We start from the raw sequence: 22,489 nt of genomic DNA, 5'->3' as shown, positions 1-22,489 counted from the left end.
AATTTGGCCAAAAGAGTTATTTGGCCGAAAAGGTCATTAGAAAAGTGAGTAATTAGGAGTAGGAAGAGAGACGTCTCTCAATTCTTCAGTTCTCATTTCTCACTGTTAAAAATGAGGAGCACGAAGTGAACAGTGAGACGTCTCACTACTTACTTCGCGCTTTTCACTTTTGACAGCGAGAAGTGATAAATGAGCAGTGAAAAATGAGACATCTCATTTCTCACTTCTCATTTCTCACTTCTCACTGTAAACAAAGAGGAGCGCGAAGTGAGTAGTAAAACGTCTTACTACTCACTTCGCGCTTCTCACTTTTGACAGCGTAAAGTGAGAAATCAGGATATAAAAGTGAGACGTCTCACTTCTTACTCCTCATTTCTCACTTTTCACTGTAAAAAGTGAATAATGCGAAGTGGGTAGTGAGACGCCTTACTACTCATGTCGCGCAATCTATCAATGTATTCATCAGGTTACATAACCAAAACGCGTATTTTTATGATCTAAATCCTCATAGTTTTCATTGGTTCGTAAAAATCAAAACTTTAGAGTTATAATCAAAATACTGTTGATTTTAGGCCACCCTAACATTATTAATTATTAATATTAGGCCGAAACAAATAATAAATTTATGTTATGTCCGACAGCTCTTGGAATGTACGAGGGGGGAGGGATTAAAAAATTGCAAGGAAACAAAAAAAGTTCAAAATACAATTCTTCCATGGAATTTTTTTAATTTTAATGAAAAATGATAGCAAAGAATGTTTAGAGAAAGCAAAGAATATGAATATTTGTAACATATTTATCCAGTAGTGAATTTAGCACAAACTTTATGTAATTAAAAAAATACTGGAACTTATTTTTAAAGAAATTTTTGTTTTTCTTTTTAGAAAAAGGCTGTTTTTGCTGATGTAAGCTCAAAGTAAACTGTTGAATCCATAACACCAAAGTACTACTAGAATTAGAAGCTTTTATTTAAGTTAAATATGAAACTCAAACTGGTTGAATTAATTGTGCAATGGTCAGATGTACTTCTGAAATCACATATGTGTTGTTTGAACATGGCTGTTTCATGAGGAGCCTTAAATTATTGGAATGCCATGCTACTCGTTAGTGACCTCGGACAAACCCATAGAGCGGATGCTATGGACGCTAAACTCACCTGTTACAAGAAACATCCGCGGATTAGCTGTCGGGGTTTCTGTATACAGTCAAACCTCCATGAGTCGATATTGAAGGGACCATCGACTCATGGAAATATCGACATGTGGAATAGGAAATCTTTGGAAATCTGTTTGAAGGGACCATCACAGTAACCCAGAAAATATTTTTTAATATGGGATAATTTGCTTCCATGAGTCGATATCGAGTCATAGAACATCGACTCATGGAGGTTTGACTGTAGTCGTAAGAAGGTCATTTCAGCTCATGGACGACGATTGCTGCCTGGGCGCTTCACGACCTTCACATTATCTGAGATGTCTGCTCAGGTGTCTGGTTGCAGATTTTCGTTTACCTTACTCCACGCAAAGGTACGATACACTGAAAATAACCTTGCTTTTTGAGAGCTACAGTTCCAATTGATTTATGAAAAGTAAAACATTCTTCCAAACAGTTTCAAAATAAATCTCTATTGCTTCGTAAAAAGAGCTAATCAATGTTACATAATATATAGGCTGTATGGCACATTCGTTTCCTTCTCATCCCCATGTACATGTGGTATTTACTGTGGTATTTACTACTTAAACTGGGATCCAATCGCCACACACTCACTTTTGTGAGCTTGAATTGGGCCCTGATTCCTATCGACTTCATTTATTTCTCTGTTAGGGTTTCGTCGCCAGGAGATCATAGGTCTGCCCCTGCTGCACTGTCCTGCCGGATCCCAGCGCTTGCTTGCAGATTTCGCCGTTTTTACTTCCTTCTTCTAGGGATGCCCCTCAGTTACTCAGACGATCGAAGGCTTTTCCGTGGTCAATCAGTACCAAATAGAGGGACTCTTAAAATTCATTGACCTACTCCAGGACAGACAGTATGGTTCTCACCGTCCGGCGGAATCTTGCCTGCTGTTGTCGGAGAATTGTCAACCTTTCCCTATATCTGAATTAGGATAAGTCGGCAAAACTCAAAGATGTTCTAAGTGGTCGAACCAATGTTTCAGCTGATCAGTTGGATCGGTGAATGACTGACATGTCGCGTTTTTCTCTGGTACATACAGATTTGTCCTTGCTTCAATCAGGCGTCATGAAATATCGTAGAGAAGGCAATTATCGCCGGTTGTTGCGGCTTTCCTACCATCGTTGACCGGAGAGTCCACCCGCGCCTGCTTCTCCCGTCTGCAGTCAACAGCATTTGACTTACTTCTCTAGAGCCGCTTTTAGTAGATAAGTATTTGGTTTCTCTGGAAATGGATAAGCTGAAAATGCAGACGGTACCTTCTTGAGTCCGTAATTAATCGCAGCGATGACTATCATCTTATAATTGGCAAGATCCGATCACGCATTTCCAGAATTCAGTGGCGGGAGTATTCACACGGGTATCGATTCACCATAGACCGACTAGAACAGCGGTTCTCAACCTTTTTCTTGAGAAGTACCCCTTGGAGCTTCTGCGTTAATTGAGGTGCCCCCTCTATTTTAAAGCGTAACTTATAAGATATATGAAAAAAGACTTTAAAACTAACTATATGGCTCTTCATGAAGTTGGCTCAAATTTTCATTGTTGAAAGGAGGTTTCCGGGTCTCTTGAAAGGAGGCTTCCGGGCCTCTTGAAAGGAGGCTTCCGGGCCTCTTGAAAGGAGGCATCCGGGCCTCTTGAAAGCAGGCTTCCGGGCCTCTTGAAAGAAGGTTTCCGGGGGGAGGGGGGTCTTGAAAGAAGGTTTCCGGGGGGGGGTTCTTGAAAGTAGGCTTCCGTGCCTCCTGACAGTAGGCTTCAGGACCTCTTGAGAGGATGCTTCTGAACCTCATGAAAGGAGAATTCCGGGCCTCTTGAAACGTTGCTTTCGAGCCTCTTGAAAGGAGGCTTTCAAGCCTCTGAAAAGAAGGGCTCCGAGTGACTTGAAAAGAGGCTTCCAAGCCTTTGAAAAGGAAGGTTCCGAGCTTTTTGAAAAGTGGTCTATTAAAAGAAGGCTTCCGAGCTGCTTGCAACGAGGCTTCTGAGAAGCGTAGAAAGAGGCTAACAATCCTCGTGCAATAAAGCAACTGATTTTTGTGGAAATAAAAGGCTTAATGTCTTCATGCCTCAAATGGTGGCTTTAGAATCTTTAGACTCTAGATTTTAGTGTAAAAGAATATGCTCAACATATCATTAATTATTTCGTTTCGATCAAGTAGAAGATTTTTAAAATTTGTTCATTCGATGTTTTATCCTGTTGATCTTTTGTTCCACAGCCCTTCATACACTGTGCTGGTTGTGAAGGGCAGGATTCAATTGGCTTGAATTTACTAATCGCCATACATATTATGTACTACACAAAGTTTTGAAATAAAAAATCCAAACTAATCCACCTAGCGGTGACGATGCCTTTCTCGATTAAATCAAGATATACTGAAGGTGGTAACTTCGTTTTTTTTTTCAATTCCTATCTACCAAAATTGTTGGCAATTTTGTTTTTCTGTAAAATAAGCATAATACGTTATGTTATAATCAAGTTATGACGATCGTGAAATTTTCTTTCATCCATTTTTAACAGAGAATTTATAACAAAATTATTTCAAGTATTGTTATTTTTAACACATATTGATATAATTGTTATGACTAACTGGACGGGTTGGTATGTATATAACATCATGGATCCAAAACTTCTATAAAAGGTTCGATTTCGAAGTGAAATGTACACGAACATTTTGAAAATTAAGCCAATAATTCTCAAGGCCGATTTAAATATGACGTCAAATACATTTAAGATTATTCAACCAACGACACCTCCACCTCCCTTTGCCAAAGCCACGATGCCATTTTTGTACGATTCCTAAATATAAATAGAAGACGATTTTCTGCCCAAGCTTTCGTTCAGCAGATTTAATTGATTGCAAATCGTAACAGATATTCCTCAACCCCTCAACAATATACGCATGAATTGGTTTGAAATGATTTCCGTTGTTTTTGTACGAGCAAAATATTACAAGTCAGTCAAAAAACCGCTTGATGCGGTTTGGCAGAACCCCGACCATGTATAAAACGAAAACTGTATTCAAATTTGCCCTTGAAATCACCCAAACTTCACCATAACTCCACACCATCCATCATACCACATACCACCCAAACCAAACAGCATGTTGAAGCATCAATGAAACCCCTCTTTTCCCCTTCCAATGTATGACACAAAACAAACGCAAACACCACCATGGCCACGAGCGTACGAACCAGCAGTTACTCGTGTCGTTATCGAGTGCAATTTATGTTGCCAACGATGAAACTTACATCTGTGTTGCTGCGAATGCTCCGATAAAATATAATGGCAATAATCATCATCGAGTCGGCTCTCAACTTAAAAGCGCGTGCGTTGTTCGTCGATTAGTTTTCGTGTTCAACACGTTCCACATTGCAAGCTTTGAAAAGCTTTGCTCGTTGAGTTAGCGTTATCGATATTGCCGTAGCGAGGATTCTAACCCATCGAACGAACGTAATTTATATTATAGCATGGTAGCTGCTTTATGCTCGTAGTCCCGATTATATGGGAAAAAATGGACAACTGCCTAAACCATTTTCCTTGTCAGCTGCAAACGCATTAATCAATCTTGACGAAATTAAGTAGCATGTAATTAGAAGAGTGGCTCTGCGGAATGCAACTTGTTGCGATAAAATCAGTTAAGTCTAAGTACATGAAAATCGTGTGTTACTATCAGATGTTCCTGAAAAAAGTTCGTTTTCAGAGTGAAATGATAGCCTTTCGGTACAACTTTGTTGTACGAGAAAGGCAAAAATAAAACAAAAAGATCATTCTGTGAACTATACTTGTGAAAAAAGTTCGATAAAAGACTAGAGTCGGAAAAGTTTTTGCCATCCATTTTGGAAACGAAGGGAAAACTCGAAGATACGACAACTTGCGACCTTGTTGTTTTCTAACATTTATGTAGAACGAAAGAGAAAGACATTTGTTCGTGCAGTGCTCTATAGCCATTATTGTGCACGTGGCAGTACGACTGACTTGTTACATTTAACATTACGAATACCGAGATAGATCAGATTTGGGGACAACTTAAAGTTCATAACGCTATATCTCAGCAACCCGTTGACCGATTGATCTTTCACCTTTCACCCATGTTATAAGGTTTCATCTTACTGGTGTTTTGCGTTTCTAGAGGTGTTCAGTTGTGTCAATCGGTTAGCGGCAAGCCATGACTCGTCCGCTTCTTGTCAGATCTCTGTGGCATGCACACGCACCGACGCGACGGAGAGCTGCTGTCATCGCATTTCGCTCCGGCCATTTGGAGCCACACATTTTGGCGATTCTGCTAGGTTGTTTTTTGTATCCTGGCGCTGATTCCAAAATGTGAGTGGAACTCAAGTGGTTAATGCTCGAAAAATACAGTATTTAATGGTTTGAAAGGGATCACAAGCGAGATGGTTTGTATTGCACTAAAGCGCGGCTGGAAGACTGCTGGAAAATTGATTGTTGTTTGGAAAATCATAAAGCGCGTCCGTAAGACCGCTGAAAAATTAGTTGTGGTTTGGAAATTCACAAGGTGCGTCTGAAAGGCCGCTGTAAAATGGTTTATGATTTGGAAAATCATGAAGCGCGCTTGAGAGACTGCCGAAAAAAGTGTTTTCGATCTAGAAAATCCCAGGGCGAGTCCTACAAGCATAGATTTTGGTTAGAATAAATGTGATTTGAAACTTATTTAATTGACAGTGAACCTTAGTTGTTCTGCGATTGAAAACCATTATGTTAAAAGTCAAGTTTATTTTGAAGTTCGGTTTTCAAATGCATTAATCGGTTTCTCAAATGCAACATGTCAAAAGTTCATCTTTGTCTCTTGGAACTAACTTTACAAAAAAGCACTGCATCCTATGCTAGAGGATTTTATTGTTGCTTTTTTGTGAGAGAAGAAGGGGGATGTACACGGACATCTTCAAGTACCCATTATATGGGTTTCATGTACCCATTATTAGATTCAGTTCTGAAATGTCAAACAATGGGTATTTTTTTAAAAGCAAATAATGGGTATTTAAACATCATATTGAAGTTCTTCGCTTCCTGACAATAATGGGTAAATTATACGCTTCATTTCACAAACAAATGTAAACACCAGTTTCGCTCCGTTTCAACGCGTCGGTTGTTTAATTTCCTTGTTAAGTTACCTTTAATGGTCAGAAAAACAATAAAAGGTAAGATTAATTGAATTAATACGTTTTTTTGATTTAAACTTTATCAAAATGCGCAGCTCCACTGACTTTCAATCGTTTTCTTGTTCCAGAAACCACTATGAAGATGGGGGAGATTTCGGATGATGGTGACTTAATTGGCCCAACTTTTGTGCTGTTTCTATTCATCGAAGGTATGGCCTGGTGCAGGATGAGACACCGTGAGATAGCCCCGAAAATTCATTACATGTTTCTTCGCTGGACAAAGGGATTTCGCAGGATCCGCAAGAGAATGCCGGATGTTAGCAAAAGTGCAAAATGTCCCGTGAAAACATCTCGAACATTACTATCTATGTTTATGCATGTTCAATTTATGTTTTAATGTATGTTTAATTAATCGAAGATAATAAAATTCATGTTGAGTTTTTTTTTTTTTTTAAATATATTGATCGATTTTCATTGTATTTGAAACATAACCTCAAACCCAAAACAAAAACAATTTAATGGGACTTTTCTACCCATTTTATCAATAAAAAGTAGGTGTAAAAATTACCCTTTTTCTGAAGTTTCGTTAGCGTACTCATTAATGGGTAAATCGAGTTTACTCATTAAATGAGTTATGCCGCTTTTCTTCAAAATGGGTACGAAAATACCCATTAATGGGTACTTGAAGATGTCCGTGTAGGTTTGAGTAGATCAGCATGTGATTATATATTACCACCTCATCGTGTCTATCGGTAAGCAGCAAGCCATGATTCGTCCTCTCCTTGTCAGATCTCCGTGGCGTGCACACGCACCGACAGAGAGCTGTTGTCATCGCATTCAACTCTATTCATTTGGAGCCAAACAAGTTTTTCTCTGGAACGCCGTGCCAACCGAAAAATAGTAAAAATCGGTTTATTCAATATATTTTGGCACAGTTCATACCGTTTCCATACCGTAAAAAAATTGTTAAAATGACTAAATTTCAGATATTTCTCAATCGATGGAACCGTGTTCTTCATAAATGTGCTAATAACTACTCTAGTGGTGATATATTACGTAATATAAACAATATTATTACAGAAGTTCCAGGTTCATCCAACTGTTCCGGAGTTCAGATAAAACGGTCTACCAGGTCTATTAGGGTCTTATCACACAGAAGTAAACCCATCGAGCCCACACATGTCCATAGAGCCATAAAGCTACTTTTTGACGATCGCCGCTGCCGAAATTTTTGCTGGTCTGTAATATTTCACACCGGTTTAAAATTTATTAAAAATATTTTTCATTCAACACATCCCAGAAAAAAAAATCCTGGAAAAAAAATCAGAAGGGTTATGTACAAGACACAACCGCCCAACGTAAACTACGTAAGGCAGTTTTGCTCATTGAGGATTGTAGTGCCATCATGCATGAATATTTTTAGGAAATTCATTTGATTACTTATGTCACTGATTTCAAACAAAACTAGCGTATCTTAAGATATGAAAATTTTTTTCGCATTTTTCGGTGAGTGAGCGAAGCGATGCGATTCTGGCCGTGAAACTCAAGCGCGATGCACCCCCTACAGAATCGCAGGCGAGTTAGCTCGTGCATGAAACCTCGATGATTCAGATTTGAGTATGATTCTACCAACACTGAGTGTCACTATGGATAAAATATTCGTGCAACCATTTTAATATTATCATTGCAAGACTTTTGAATCAGGGACAGTGTTGGTAAAATCACTCATAAATCTCAATCAACGAGCCCTCCCGTGCGAACGAAATCGTCTGCGATTTTAAAAGAATGCATCACGCTTGAATTTTTCATGCTAAAACGCGTCATTTCACTCATTTGCCAAAAAATCATTTTGTTTTAAAAACGCATTTGAAATCAACTTGGGGGCAATTTATTGCTTATACATGGAAGAGTGTCTAATATTTTATGCGACAAACGTCAATACACTGTTTTTAACGAAGGATAACAAAAGAAAACCTACGATGATTCAAATGGATGATTCAACTCATCCATGAGTTTTTAGGTGTTGAGTTGGGTGCGTTTCAACTCACGCTTGATTTGAATCATCCATAAGTTTTGAGATTTTGAGTTTTTACCAACACTGATCAGGGAGCAAGAAGGTGATAGCTCTATTGTAACTCATATAGCTCGTTTCAAGAACGTATGCGTTCCGAAACTTTTGTCGTGTACAATAAGTACCGCATGATTGCACCCACGTATTATAAAAATATCTTAAGTGCATTCACACTTCCTGAATCAAAGTTCTGATTCAGGCGCGAATTTAATTGGACAAAATATTATAAGGCCGATAAAAATATTTTTATTAAATATGTCTCCTTTCCAGAAGGGGGAGGCGTTGCAAACTACCACAGAAACATATATTCCCTTCCAAAACCTCCACACGCCAGATTTGATTCCATTTGCTTGATCTCGAGTTATGATGAAATTAATGTTTCATTTGTATAGGAACCAGGTTTCAAAGAGGAGAGGGGTCTCGAACCATCTTAAGAACCTTCCCCGGCCCCAAAAACCTCTGCATTCAAATTTTCACGCCGCTCGATTCAGTAGAAGAAGAAGATTACCCCCTCCCTCTTGACTTTGCGGAGACCAGTAGACCTTGACCTTGCATAGACCATATTTTTTTAATAAATATGGGTAACGGCCTTATTAGTTTTCAGTTTGCAAAAAAAAAAATGTTCAACATTTTCCAAAGTCATTTTTCAATATATGTAAACATGTTTGTGCAATTACATTGCGATGATTGCATTACTAGCAAGGGCATTGGCATTGATAACAATTGATCGTCTCATGCCTGCACAAACATGCCCCTATCTGCATCACTTCTTATACAGCATGCACTACATTACGCATTTTTGTTACCTTTGTTTCGTCGACCACGGCCACTGGTCCGGTTCCATTGTTCTACTTTTTGTGCGAAACACCGCACAAAAAGCAGAGTCCAAAAGCCAACCGCACTGAACGGCGACGGCCGAAACGAGACTCTTGCGGACAAGAAAAGAGGGTGCTGCCAAAATGATCCGATACCCTATTTTAACGTTCATAACCTAAAGTTTCAATATAGTTGACAAATTGGTAGAGAATTTCCGAGTCGATTGATATATGAATCTTAAAAATCCATCGGAAGATAAAGGCGCTATTCAAGTTCAAAATCTTACATGATTTCGTGACAGTCTCGCATTTGGAAATTTTCATTTGTCTCCCTGTATCCGAGTCTTCCCCTTAGACGTAGTTTACGTCAAAAAATAAAAACCTCCCGGAAAATAAACGCAAGAAAATATTGCCAGGTTGATTCACGCCACTGCCGCCGGTTAAAATAACTTCCGGCGCGTTGAAAAAAATTCCGCCGCCATCAAGTAAAATTAGGACGCCACCGACGACAATTGCTGGATCGGCGCACATCTCTTACTGTCTAATCTGTCATTCAATCATGCCTGTACCAGGTGTTCTAAGTGCTTCGATCTATTCCGGAGTACAGATCAATTAGTTTTCCAGGTGAACTATCCATAGTCCATAGAGCCTTTGGGTATACCTTACAATTCGATCATGCATAAACCTGGTGTTCTAAGTTCCTTTAACTGTTCCGGCATGCAATTTTATCTGCAACAAATATAGTGTGAAACTTGTTTTGAGCTTTTCAAACAGCGACTATTTGTATATTTCAAAATCAAAACTAAAATCATGTCAAAAAATATTTATTGTTTGTCTAAATCAGTGATTCTCAACCTTTTTCTTGGGAGGTTCCCCTTCGAACTTTTGCGTTCATTTCATTGAGGTACCTCCTTTTTATCGTCCTAATGAAAATAAGCGTAACTAATAATATTTATAAAAAAACGATCTTGGAAACTAACGGGATATGTGTCTCTCCATTATTCATATAGTTCTATCCAAACATTTATTTAAAAATTTTGGTTTTTCGTGAAATTTTTCAATTCAAATTATGTTCATACATCAAGCTTCCTACAAGACTTTGAAGATCCGAGCCACTTGAAAGAAGACTTCCGAGTCTCTTGAAAGGAGGCTTCCGAGCCTTTTGAAAGGGGTGTTCAAGCCTATTGCAAGAAGGCTTCTGAAACACTTCCGAGTCTTTTTAAAGGAGGTTACCGAGGCTCTTAAAAGGAGGCTAAAACTTGGCTTTGGGGCCGCTTTGAGGGGGGCTTCAAAGCTTCTTGCAATGCAGCTCTTTAGCTTTTAGGAAAAAAAAAGTCCTTTAAGCCTCTCAAATGGGGATGGATTTTAGTTCAGAAACATATTCTAGCATATCAATATTTTTCCTTTATATACTTATTTTTGTTTCGATCAGATTTTCAAAATTTGTTCCTTCTTCGTTTGGTCTATAACCTTTTTGTGCTACAGCCCTTCATATACTGTGCTGGTTGTGGTAGGTAAGATTAACTAGGATTTAATTTGCTGATTGGATTTGCGTGCATTGTATGTACAATGCGAAGTTTTTGAATAAAAAATTCATAAAAATTATCAAAACTTTATCAAATTAAGGAATTTTATTACATTCGCCCTGAGGCCAGCGAAGATACCCCGAAGGGGTACATGTACCCCAGGTTGAGAACCGCTGGCCTACGTTATGGATAATCATAATCTTTTCAATAACATAAATAGTTATAGTGTAAGCTATTTTCACCAATTTTTATGTATCACATCGAGTTATATTTTTGTTCAATTGATAACATATTTAGTAACATTTTTGTTAAAACTAGAAGAGATTGTGTTACAATTTTTGTTTAATTACTAATGGTACATGTTCTAACAACTGCTGTTATAAAAAATTGCTATAACAGAATAACAAGTTCTGATATAAATCCGTTACTATCTACTGGTCGGGCATGCACACTCAAACCTGGGCAGCAATCTTCAGAATAAGCTTTTGGATAGTTACTTGCATCACACTGCAAACCTCCGGAAGAGTCATGTACAAATTAAGCATCCTTGAATTCGTCATTGTTGCATCTGTACAAGAAGCTGCATCTTCCCATAATTTTCTTCGAAACCATTTCAAATCCTCTTACATATCTCGGCGCCATTGTCAGTGCAAATGCGCTGCACTTAATTTTCCAACCACCATCAACACCGCAGCTTAGTAATCATCTCACGTCATGTTGGCCGCTGTAGATGCCGTTTGGGCACGATGAAAATGCGTTTTCCCTTTTCAAGACAATGGCCACTGGAGATGGCGTTGGCGATGGTGGTGGTGGTTGCTAATCTCATCGCACACAAAACTGTTTCGCACCACATCACCTTGCCTTGGTCGGTGTACCTACCTACTTTATAGGCATTGTGCGTAAATACAATATTGTTTATCTGACTGCTTGCTGCAGTGGTGAGGGCTAGTAATTAGCATCATTTTCGCCCATCTTTGTACATTGTTTCCCGGACTAGACCATCTGTACTGAAGCTTCCGGACGATGCCGTACGCATCGGCGGTGGTGGACCGGCAAGATAGGAACAGTAGTGAGTCGATTTTGCATTTGTAACTAATTTTAACGATATTACGAAAAAATTATCCGAATGAAAAAAGCGAATATTTCCGATTGTGTCTCCCATTGAAATGAACAGTGAATGATTTGTCCCTTTTTTTAGAACTGTGACTGTGTATTTTGAAATTTGGCATCTTTCCACGAAGATTTTCAGACTTAAACTGGACATTTATTTTGATATTTTATTAAATAGAATCGACAAGTTGAGCTTAGTTTTCCATTGGTTAAAATTGAAGCGTTTCATTACTTTTTGTAACAAAATGTGGCCCACAGTGTCCTTCAACAGTGTCCGCAACAACACTTTTTTTCAGGTCAAATTAATCTTTCAGTTTGTTTTTACGTTCAGTGACAACAAGGCTGCTATTGCATTTAAGTAATTTTTTGTACCTCAGTATGCTCACAAGTCTTTTAATCTGTGCTATACAAGACGAAAAATGTTGGTATAACTTCGTATAATTAGTAAGGAATAACAATCAAAGATCGCATCCCTTTAAGAATAATGATCTTTAAAAAAATCGTGCGGACACCATCGGGCGAATACTGTATTCCGACTGGCAACGTGAAGAAACAGAAAGCTTATTAGACGAATATCTGGCCCTCACTCACTCGCTATTGACTCTCTCCGTCAAATGAATTCAGACTTGATGGGAAGCGAAGGGTTTTGCAAGAGCCGTCTGCCGGGAGAAATATTAATTTAAATTGAAAAACTTTCACGACTACTTATTCAAAGCAGTCAATTATAACATTTTAATGAGTTTCAAATCGTCGTTGGCCCTGATGCGTGCGTACAACGGCGCAGAAGAGCGGAATAGAGAAGGTAGTTTTCTTTCCAAGGTTGTGCAATTGGTCTGCGTACTTTGGCACTGCTTTAATGATGGATGGGATTAAAAACGGGGTCGAGCGAAGAGTCTTTTGGTCTAAGTGCCAAGTAGAGCCCAGAAGAGTGTAGACCGCAAGCTGTTGCAAAAACAATATTAGCCATCAACAAGCGGACAATTTCCAGGTTAATGTACATACGCCCCGGAAATGGAGATCTATTTCATTCATCTCCATTATTCGTATCTTGGCAGTACTGAAAAATTACCTGAAGTATCATGAATCTTGCCACACAAGCGTGACAGATTTTAAATTAACTTAAACCAATTCAATCAGTTCATTTGAAGCTCAAAAATGTAGCAACGTGAAATGTGATCAGTCATCAGTCTGTATGGTCTTTTGTCGAAGACCATATTCAACTCTATGTCAATAATAAATATCGTCGAACTAGTTTCTAAAATTCTATATTACCTCTGTAATTCTAAAACACCTCTGCACCTTTACTGCACTATCTTCTTCTTCTTCTTCTTCTTCTTCTTCTTATTGGCATTACATCCCCACACTGGGACAGAGCCGCCTCACAGCTTGATGTTGATTGAGCACTTCTACAGTTATTAACTGCGAGTTTTCTGAGACTAACACGATGATACTTTATGCGCAATTTCTCAATTTCGAAAATCGTCTAGACAGGCACCGGGAATCGAACCCAGTCACCCTCAGCATGATCTTGCTTTGTAGCCGCGCGTCTTACCGCACGGCTAAGGAGGGTCCAGTGCACTATACTCAGTCAAAAAATTTAATTGAAATGACCAAACTGTGCTCCCTCTCCTTCGCCACATCTTCAGCATCCACACAGCATAGTTCTGAAACCCAACCAGCAACTCTTAAAAGCTTCACTTGATGGATACAACTTCCCATGGCCGTCGTCATACTTTTGCATTTGAAGGACTCGCCGCTCTAAAACCCACCGAGCATCCAAATTTCAAAACAACTTCCTCAACTTCAACTGCAGCTTCAGCCTGCCTACCGAATCGAGTTCATCGGCATCATCACTGGCTCGAGCATTTCCTCATGCAAGCCCAGCCATCCACACCGAAATCGAGCGCCACTTATCTGCACGCCATTCATACAACTTGCGAGCGCTGCTGCAGCTGGGTTCAGGTTTAGTTTCGGCTCTAGGAAAAATCGCCAAAATGAACCCAAGTCGAGAGGGGCTGTTGCATTTGTTTTTTCGAAGCTTCGAATGAAGAGGTTATCGAGCATCGTCGTCATCATCGTCATCGTTGCAACAACTACAACTTTTGCCTTGCATTCACAGAAATACAAACGGCAGCATCGATTGCCAACTTCCGGTTGAATCCGTCCTTGTGCTGTGCACTTCACCAAACCATCGAAAAGTTTGGATTTTTTTTTTAAGTTTTATGACGAACGAAGCCCAATTCGCCAAACGATGAACTTGGATAATGTGGTTATACACCGCCCCAAGCAGCAGCAATGATGGTTATTAAATCATTAAATAATGACAAGAGGTTGTTTTCGGGAACAAGCAATTAAATCAGAGCGATCAACTTTAAGTTGGGGATTTCAGCTTTTCCTTACACAAACGATTGAGCACGGAAAGCGAAAAAAAACTGTACTGCATGAGAACTGTTTACTCAGGTAGCCAAACCGAGGAATCACAAATTCGAAACGGAAATTTACTGTTTGGTAGCCTATTTCACAAAATTGACCCCAGAACAAGTACCAGGCTTCACTCGTCAACCAATTCCAATCGATTCAAATGTGGTCAAGGGTGCACAAAACTAGCATAAAAATGATACTACTTTAGAAATCATTAAATTTTATATACCTCATGATGGAATTTGCGTAATTTTCAAAATGACCCTTGAACCAGACAAACGGACATAACACGTGAAACACTCATTCATCGAATTCATCGTCGTACATACACTAATGACATCTATTGTTTTCACTAAGTTCACGTCAAACTCGAGCTAATTCAATGCGCGCATAGAATGCCATTGCTTTTAAAATCATGAAGTTTGATACGTCGTTGTTTTCCAAAATTGACCCTTGAACCGTTTTAGCGATTCCAATCTTTTCAAATATGATCCAAGATGTACAACTTTTAAAATAATGGAGTTTGATATGTCGTTTGTCCGAAACCGATTCTGGCCGAACGCCACTAGAACGAAAGTCGTTTGGCCGAAAAGGTCATTTAGCCGAATAGGTCATTTGGCCGAATAGGTTGTATACTATTTCGCCGAAAAACATTTCGCGGTGCGACATTCTGCGGAATGTATTATCTCTCCGAAACACACTTCGCGGAATGCACCTTTTTTCCGAAAGACATTTCGCGGAATGCACCTTTTCACCGAAAATCATTCCGCGGAATGCCATTTGGCGGAATTCAGTTAGAATAATTATCATTGAAATATTTACCGATTTCTGCTTAATTACATGCAATCCGGGCTAAGCTCTTTTGGATTGTGATTTAAAGCAATGAAAGAAGGTAATGCCTTCTTTGAATGACCGCATCCGGTCGTTATACCGCAATGTGAGGGAACAATGCCTTCCTGAAATGGACACGTTTGCTCGGTATAAAGAAAATAAAGGAGGTAGTCCCTTCTATGAATTAACGCATCTGCCCGGTATAAAGCAAAGGGAAGAGATAATGCCTATGGATGAGTTGAAAATGCCTTCTTTAAAAGAATGCGTCTGCCCAGTATAAGGCGAAGGGAGGAGTAACGCCTTCTTTAATTGGATGCATCTGTTCAATATAAGGCGAGGTGAGTTGTGTAGCCGGCACGGAGCGATCCGTCGTAAAAAGCACGTGGCTTAAGCGCCACTCCACAAGGGAGACCACGGCCCAATTTAATTTGCCCGGATGAGACTCTCTCAAGGCGAGTCCATTTAAATTTTCCCGATAAGGATTTATGGATCGGTCCAGCCAGCAACAACGAAAAGTGCCAAATCGGGTCCACCCTATCTTCCCTCGATACCGTACAGCCACACCATACACTCAAAGAGTCGGTGAGAGCCCACCAGAACCTAATACACTCTAAGGGGGAGTGCGCCTCTCATCATCGGCAGACTCTCTCCTCTCACCAACAACCATCAATGAGCTGGAAGAAACATAAACAACCCACAATCAAACTCAACATTTGGAGGACGGGACTCGAAACTACAAACAATTCGCGCTGTGACGTTAAACACAATCAATCAATCGAATGGCTAGGGGGACTACAGAGAAACATTTTATTGAGGCAAACACATAGCATATTTATTAACTTAATTCTAACAGAGGCACATATCGATTCGGGGTTTGTGTTTCGTTCGATTAATATTTGTGTTCGTTCCATTCATGTCTATCTCCTATTTTGTGTGCGTTTTCTCTTCCCTAGTTCTCTCTCTATATTCTGACTGTGTGCTCTGTGCTTTATGTTTACAGTGACGTCATTTTCTGCGCAGCGTAGCTGCTAAGTAGCCTGCGCTCCTGCTACTCGACGATAATTTTCGGTGGTGGCAAAACGGGCTCACGCACGAATTTCACGGGTCCGTGATGGCGGACCCAAACAATAGTCGGTGGGTTTTGCGACTCGCGAAATGTGGTTCGGCTTTAGCAGCACATTTGGGCTCTTCAGTCTAAGACTGGCACAAAAAACTTTCCTCCACGCGCCCTCCTCGGACGCCGCACTCCAATCAAAAAAAGGGTTTGATGACTCACCGGTTTGTTTGGGCTTACTGACCTGACCCAGTCGATGACCTGCCGGTGGGGTCGACGCTCCCGGCTTGTTGGCGGCCGGTGATTGCTTCTTAATGAAGCGCTGCACGATGGCGGTTGCTTGCCGGCGGTTTGACGGACCGGCTGGTGGATCTCGTCCACGTGGAGGTCCCCTGGCCTTCCCTCGGACTAATATGTTAACGGATCAGTCCGCTTCCGACCAGTTGACGGTTGTCGGGGATTTTCCGTCCGTTGGGGAGAAGCGTCGCGCTTGGGTGCGGAAAGAATCTGCGGGGGGGAAAATCAAGCCAATTTGCAATTTGGCTACACAAAACACATGAGCACAAACACATTTAGCACACTTTAGAGCAACAAACTTTACCTTCACAAGGTTTTCTTCGCCTACTCTCGCACACAAAATCTTTACGCACACTTTCTGCCTAATTGCTAAGGAATGAACAATTATTAATTAACTAATTACATTTAAAGTCACAGTAACACATACTTTCGAGCAATTGAAATAATTACTAGCAAACGCGGACACTTCCAACTCATTAGCTGATCACGGACGAAATGATCGAGTCCGTGAATCCTCAGCTCAAGGATGGTGGGCTCGAACACAACCGGAAACACGTCATTTCCCGACCCTCTTCGTGTACGATCGTGACCTTATTGGCACGATGGATAATTGACACGAAAGTTGTGCTGCTTTCCCTCTCCCACCTTATCCGAAAAACAAATGGCCTCGACCTTGGAGAGCTTGGCTAATTGATAGTGCCCGTTTGCCTACGTCAAGGGACAATTATGTAAATTTATTGGCGATTGAAAGATGTAACTGCTTACAATCTACCTTATTTACAAAAACTATATACAAATTTATTCACAATATTCCTGACTGCTACAGTTGATAATGCCTTATTTAAAGGAAACCGTCTGCCCGGTATAACGTGAACGGTGGAGTAACGTCTTCTCCACATGGATGTATCTGCCTACGCGTCTGCCCGGTACAAGGCGAAGGGACGGGAAAACGCCTTCTTCAAATGGGTGCATCTGCCCGGTATAAGGCGAAAGGAGTTGATAACGCTTTCTTTGGAAGAACGAGTCTGTCCAGTATAAGGCGAACGGAACGCCTTCTTCAAATGGATACATCTGTCCGGTATAAGGCGAAAGTAATTAATAATGCCTTCTTTAAAAGTACGCATTTGCCCAGTATAAGGCGAAGGGAGGGGTAACACCTTGTTTAAATGGATGAATCTGCCCGGTATAAGACGAAAAGAGTTGATAATGCCTTCTTTTAAAGAACGTGTCTGCCTGGGATAAGGCGAAGGATGCTTTCTTTAAATTGATGCGTCTGTCCGGCATAACGTGAAGGAAGGGGTAATGCCTTCTTTAAATGGCTGCCTCTGTCCGGTACAAAACGAAGGCAGGATATAATGCTATATTTAAATGAATACGTTGCTCGGTTTAAGGCGACAGGAAAAAAATAAAGGATTATTCATAAAATCGTCCATCCGTTACAAAGTAAAGAGAAGACATAATCCCTTCCTTATATCTGGCCCGTCTGTAGCTGACAGGATTTGTAAGGGGTAATTGACATTTTGAAAACCACTTCTACATATTCTGAGAGGCCTTCCTTAGCCGTGCGCGAAGGTGCGTGGCTGCCAGCAAGGCTATGGTGCAGGAGGCTGGGTTCAACTTCTGGCCCGGAATAGGTAATTTATCGATGAGAATTTTCTCGACTGTTTTAGGTATACAAGTTTTAACGTGTTAATCTCGTGTTACACGATTGCAAAAAAAAAAATTATAACTTGGCTTAGATAACTCGAAGGTAATAATTGCTGTGAACACTAAGCTATTATTTTTAATATTCTGCGAAATGGTGCATTCCACGAGTGTACCATCTGCCAAAAGTCATTCGGCGAAAAGGTACAATCCGCAAAATGTCATACCGCGAAAAGCTACAAACCGCCAAATGTTATTCCGCGAAATGCTCAACCGCGAAAATGAATTGCGCGAAATAGTTTTCGGTAAAATGTTATACAATCGGTCGAGTAGGCCGAATAGGACATTTGGCCAAATATGACATGCGAAGTGAGAAGTGAACTGTCTCACTACTTACTTCTCACTTCTCACAGTAAGAAGTGAGAAGTGAGTCGTCTCACTTCGCACAGTAAATAATCAGAAGCGCGACGAGAGTAGTGAGACGTCTCACTTCTCACTCCTCATTTCTCACTTCATTCTGTAAAAAGTGAAAAGCGCGAAGTGAGTAGTGAGACGTCTCATTACTCACTTCGCGCCACTCACTATTTACAGTTAGAAGTGAGAAATGAGGAGTGAGAAGTGAGACGTCTCCATACTCACTTTTCATTTCTCACTGCTTACTGTAAAAAGTGAGAAGTAAGTAGTGAGACATCTCACTTCTCACTTCGCACTAATCATTTTCCACATTGAAAAATTGAGAAATAAGGAGTGAAAAAGTGAGAGTGAGAAGCGCGAAGTTTTCACTTTTCAAATGACCGATTCGGCCAAATGTCCTGCTCGGCCATATGACATGTTCGTTCAAACGACCTATTCAGCCAAATGACGTGTTGGCTTAGCTTAGCTTGATTGACTGTACCCATCGTAGTTGCTAGCCGTGATTGGCCGAGAAACATCAATTAATGCACAGCTCACCATTGAATAGTTTTCTCGGAACTAGAAAGTTATTCTCACTGTACTTCGAAGCTTCTTTGATTCAAGACCAATAGCGATGCCGGACCAATAACGACGACGTTTTGTCCCAAATCAATACCTGTTTTAACGGATGAAAGTGATTCTACTCTCGTACAATAGCCCAGTCTTGTACCACCTACGAATTTGTTCAAATTGCTCAATGCTAATGCTAATAACGAAGCCGGACAACAAGCGAACAGAATTGCGCACACTTATACACAGTATACTGTACACTGCGAACTGTCACTAACCGCAAGTCAGACTTATCTGGATATGGGCGCCATATACAGATAAGTCTGACTTGCGGTTAGCGGGAGTACAGCCATTATCCTAATTTGCTGAGCTGTGCCGATTAATGTACTACAGTTAACCCTTCTTTGTTGGTATTCTGTTAGAATTGTGGAGTGATTACTTCGACGTATTCTCAAAATACCCCGATTTAAATCGAAATGTCCCCCACATTTCCTGGTTGGAGCAATGTAAGGAAATCTTGAGTTTTAATTATTCTGCTGTATTTTTTAATTATCCCTAAATACTCTACACTACATGCCTTTCGTATATGTGAAAAAAAATTTCCAATGTCCGAAAAAGGTCATAAATAAACAAAAAGTAAAAAAATCTCTTGTATTTTGTTTTCTAGTAGGGCAAATGACGGCTTCGGTCTGTTTTGTTGGTTTTCGTTGACCAAATTTTATGAAATTTGGCCACAATATTTTTTGATATGCAAAGAATGTTTAAAACTAAATAAAAAAAAATTAAAAAAATGTTTTGGGCCAAATTTGAGCATAACTAGTTATAGATACCTCCCACCCTTCCCACAATATTAGAAAAAAAACCTGCCGAAGCCGTCATTTCCCCTATGTAAAGTCCCAGCATACCCTAGTATAGGCGAAAGGTTACTTTCAAATATTCTAATGCCTCTTTATGGCATTCAGATAAAGCAATCTATTTTTTGTCTTTATTTATGTGAATTTTGGAAGTTGGATCAGTTCTTCACTCGTCAAGGCCGGTACTTGGAAGGGAAGGGAACTTAAAATGGCCATCCTCAGGTCCAACCTTGAGACCTTCCATAGGCTAAGTTTAATTAAAACCTTCAACTTTGGAAGATTTCATGGAGTGCCTGAGCGTCTCGAGTTAAGGTTCTTATACCGAGCTTTTCCTCGGAATGCCCGTGAAGCCTTTTGGATTAGATGTATGTACATCTATATGCCCCCATCTTTAAGGAAACAGATGAGAGTAGTGATGCTAGCTGTATCATTTGAAAGTGCGTTGATGATGCTGGCAGGTATACCTAGGAAGCTGGAATTTGTGGTATTGGCATACATAATGTTCTACAATGTTGTGGATCCCGCATACCTCGCAGATAGTCCGGAAGGGGCTCCCCCCAAAGTTTTGTGAGAGTCTCGTGTGTCCTGTTCGGATTTGCAGGTCCTTCAGGTCGCTCAGGTCCGCCCTGGCCAACGTAGTCCTCTTGATTTTCCGCAGCTCTCCAGTAGTGGAAACTCTCCAAGACATTTCCCAGTTGCCTCGCACTATCCTTCTAATCCAGGTTTTTACGGCTCCCACAGTGCCCCAGGATTCAGACAAAGGTCGTATTCGGAAGCATATTTGCTAGGATGCCTTGGAACCAGGTTTGTTTAGGCTGTTTGCTCTGCAGTGCGGAGATAACACTGGAAACACGTGGACGGGTAGGTGCCGGCGCTAAGAGCTGCATCTGCTTCGGCCGAAAAAATGATACAGATGCCCGGGAGACAAGAGCTTAAAATATTCATCTTCATGGAGCAATTTCGGATCGAATTTTGTCAAACATCGCATGAATATTCAAAACATAGAATGACATAGTCAGACGACTACTCCACCAACTCATTCATTCGACTGTCACTGAGTGTGCCTTCTATGAGCAGAAAAAACATAATTTGCATTGTTTATATTATATAAAAATCGGATTCAGTTCTACGCGATAAATTACGAGAGACTGTCCGATTTAGTCATGTTGGCCCCGATGACCCCGATGCCTACTCTTAGATCTGATAATGTAGGCTGTTAAAAAGTGCCAGCTCCTCGCTCCATGCCAGCGGACTCGCGACGCTGGGGAAGACCGACACCGGCCATCGCGTGCAGTATTCGGTCTCCTATGATAAGGAGAGGGATCATGTATTCTCCGGAAGTTACGGCGGCGAAAAAGGCGGCTTTTCCGCAGATGGTCGTTTGCACACGATGGCTAAATGCCAAGCTACCTGCCTCGGCAGACTCAGCTGGTGTAGAGGGTAGCAATCGGCTCGAACGTATGAGTTGAAAGTTGGCGACAGTGTTTCAATAAGGTTACGGTGTGCGATACAGGTAAGTTCCAAGCCGTAGAATAGGCGGCTATCAGCTTCCCCGATCCTTAGCCGGTGTTTCGGTGCGGTTTAGATAGTATCCGAAGCAGATTAACTCTTGTTTTACAATTAATTTTGACTTCGCGGAACTGTGGTAGGAATGATAGGCTACGGTTTATGGACACTCCATGAACTTTTACAACTTTCTTGTTGGGGATGGGATGCTCTCCCAACTTGACGATTGGTCCGGACAACTGGTGCCTCCAATGGCAGACGTGTCCTCTGACGCACTTACTGGCGGTAACAGTGTAGCCTACAGAGCTGGTCCAGCGATGCACAGCCCTGACGGCAGATTGGGTTCGTATTCGCGTGCGGCCTGGAGTGTCGCCAACGATTACCAGCAATATATCGTCGGCATAGACAAAGACGTAAATGTTCGGTGGAAGTGAACGAAACACATCGTTCATGGTCTGAAAGGAACCCTAGGGTACCTCAGTCTCCTCCGGGAGAGCTAAATATAGCTAAAAACGCGTTGAGATTAGTTTTGGCCAAATAAGGTATTTTTTCGGCCATTGTGCTATGTAGTGAATAAGAAAGGTGTGAATCTATTGCATCAAAACTTTTTGGTATTCTACATTAGTCAGAATTCTGGTTTTATTGTATATTCATTAATCGTAGGAATAGTGGCTGTGGTTGACCACTAGAAACCTCAAACTACACACTCAATTTTTGTTTCTGCCGCTCGGCAAAAATTCGCAGAATAAAAAACTGATACTCCAGCAAAAACAAAGGTTGTTAGCTGATTTTCGGCAAAATATGTGCTGATTTTCAGCAACTTTGGCATAAATCTCAGCAAAAAATATGTTTGCTTGAGCTCCCGGTAAAAGAAATTAAGTGTGTACCCACAAGAAAGCTGGCGGCCATTACCGCTCGCGGAAAACTGGACATTGAAAACCGCAATGTATGGGTTCAAGAGAAAATTTCAGAAGTGATACCAGGAAAGGGCGGACAAGTGCGCTGAACAGTGGTACAAACGGTTTGTAAGCTGGCAAGCAGTGTTGCCACATTTGAATCTGTATTTCAGCTGCAGAAAATCGCTTTAATCTGTAATAAAGTTCGAAAATCTG

General features: G+C 40.7%; 1 protein-coding gene across 7 annotated transcripts in view; it reads left to right on the top strand.

Moving 5' to 3' along the window:
* Positions 1 to 22,489, top strand: part of LOC134227655 (uncharacterized protein DDB_G0283357-like) — a 695,055-nt gene that overhangs the window by 18,016 nt on the left and 654,550 nt on the right. The window contains exon 2 of one of the 7 annotated variants that reach the window (XM_062709326.1): positions 6,414 to 6,494. The exons of the other annotated variants lie outside the window; for them this stretch is intronic. The gene's annotated coding sequence lies outside the window, so the exon portion shown is untranslated. The remainder of the gene's footprint in view (positions 1 to 6,413; positions 6,495 to 22,489) is intronic. 7 annotated transcript variants of the gene reach the window in all.

This window comes from Armigeres subalbatus, chromosome 1 (genome assembly GCF_024139115.2).
Source record: "Armigeres subalbatus isolate Guangzhou_Male chromosome 1, GZ_Asu_2, whole genome shotgun sequence".
Lineage (NCBI taxonomy): Eukaryota > Metazoa > Arthropoda > Insecta > Diptera > Culicidae > Armigeres > Armigeres subalbatus.
The sequence above is the reverse complement of the archived record's forward strand: the minus strand, read 5'-3'. Positions and strand labels throughout refer to the sequence as shown.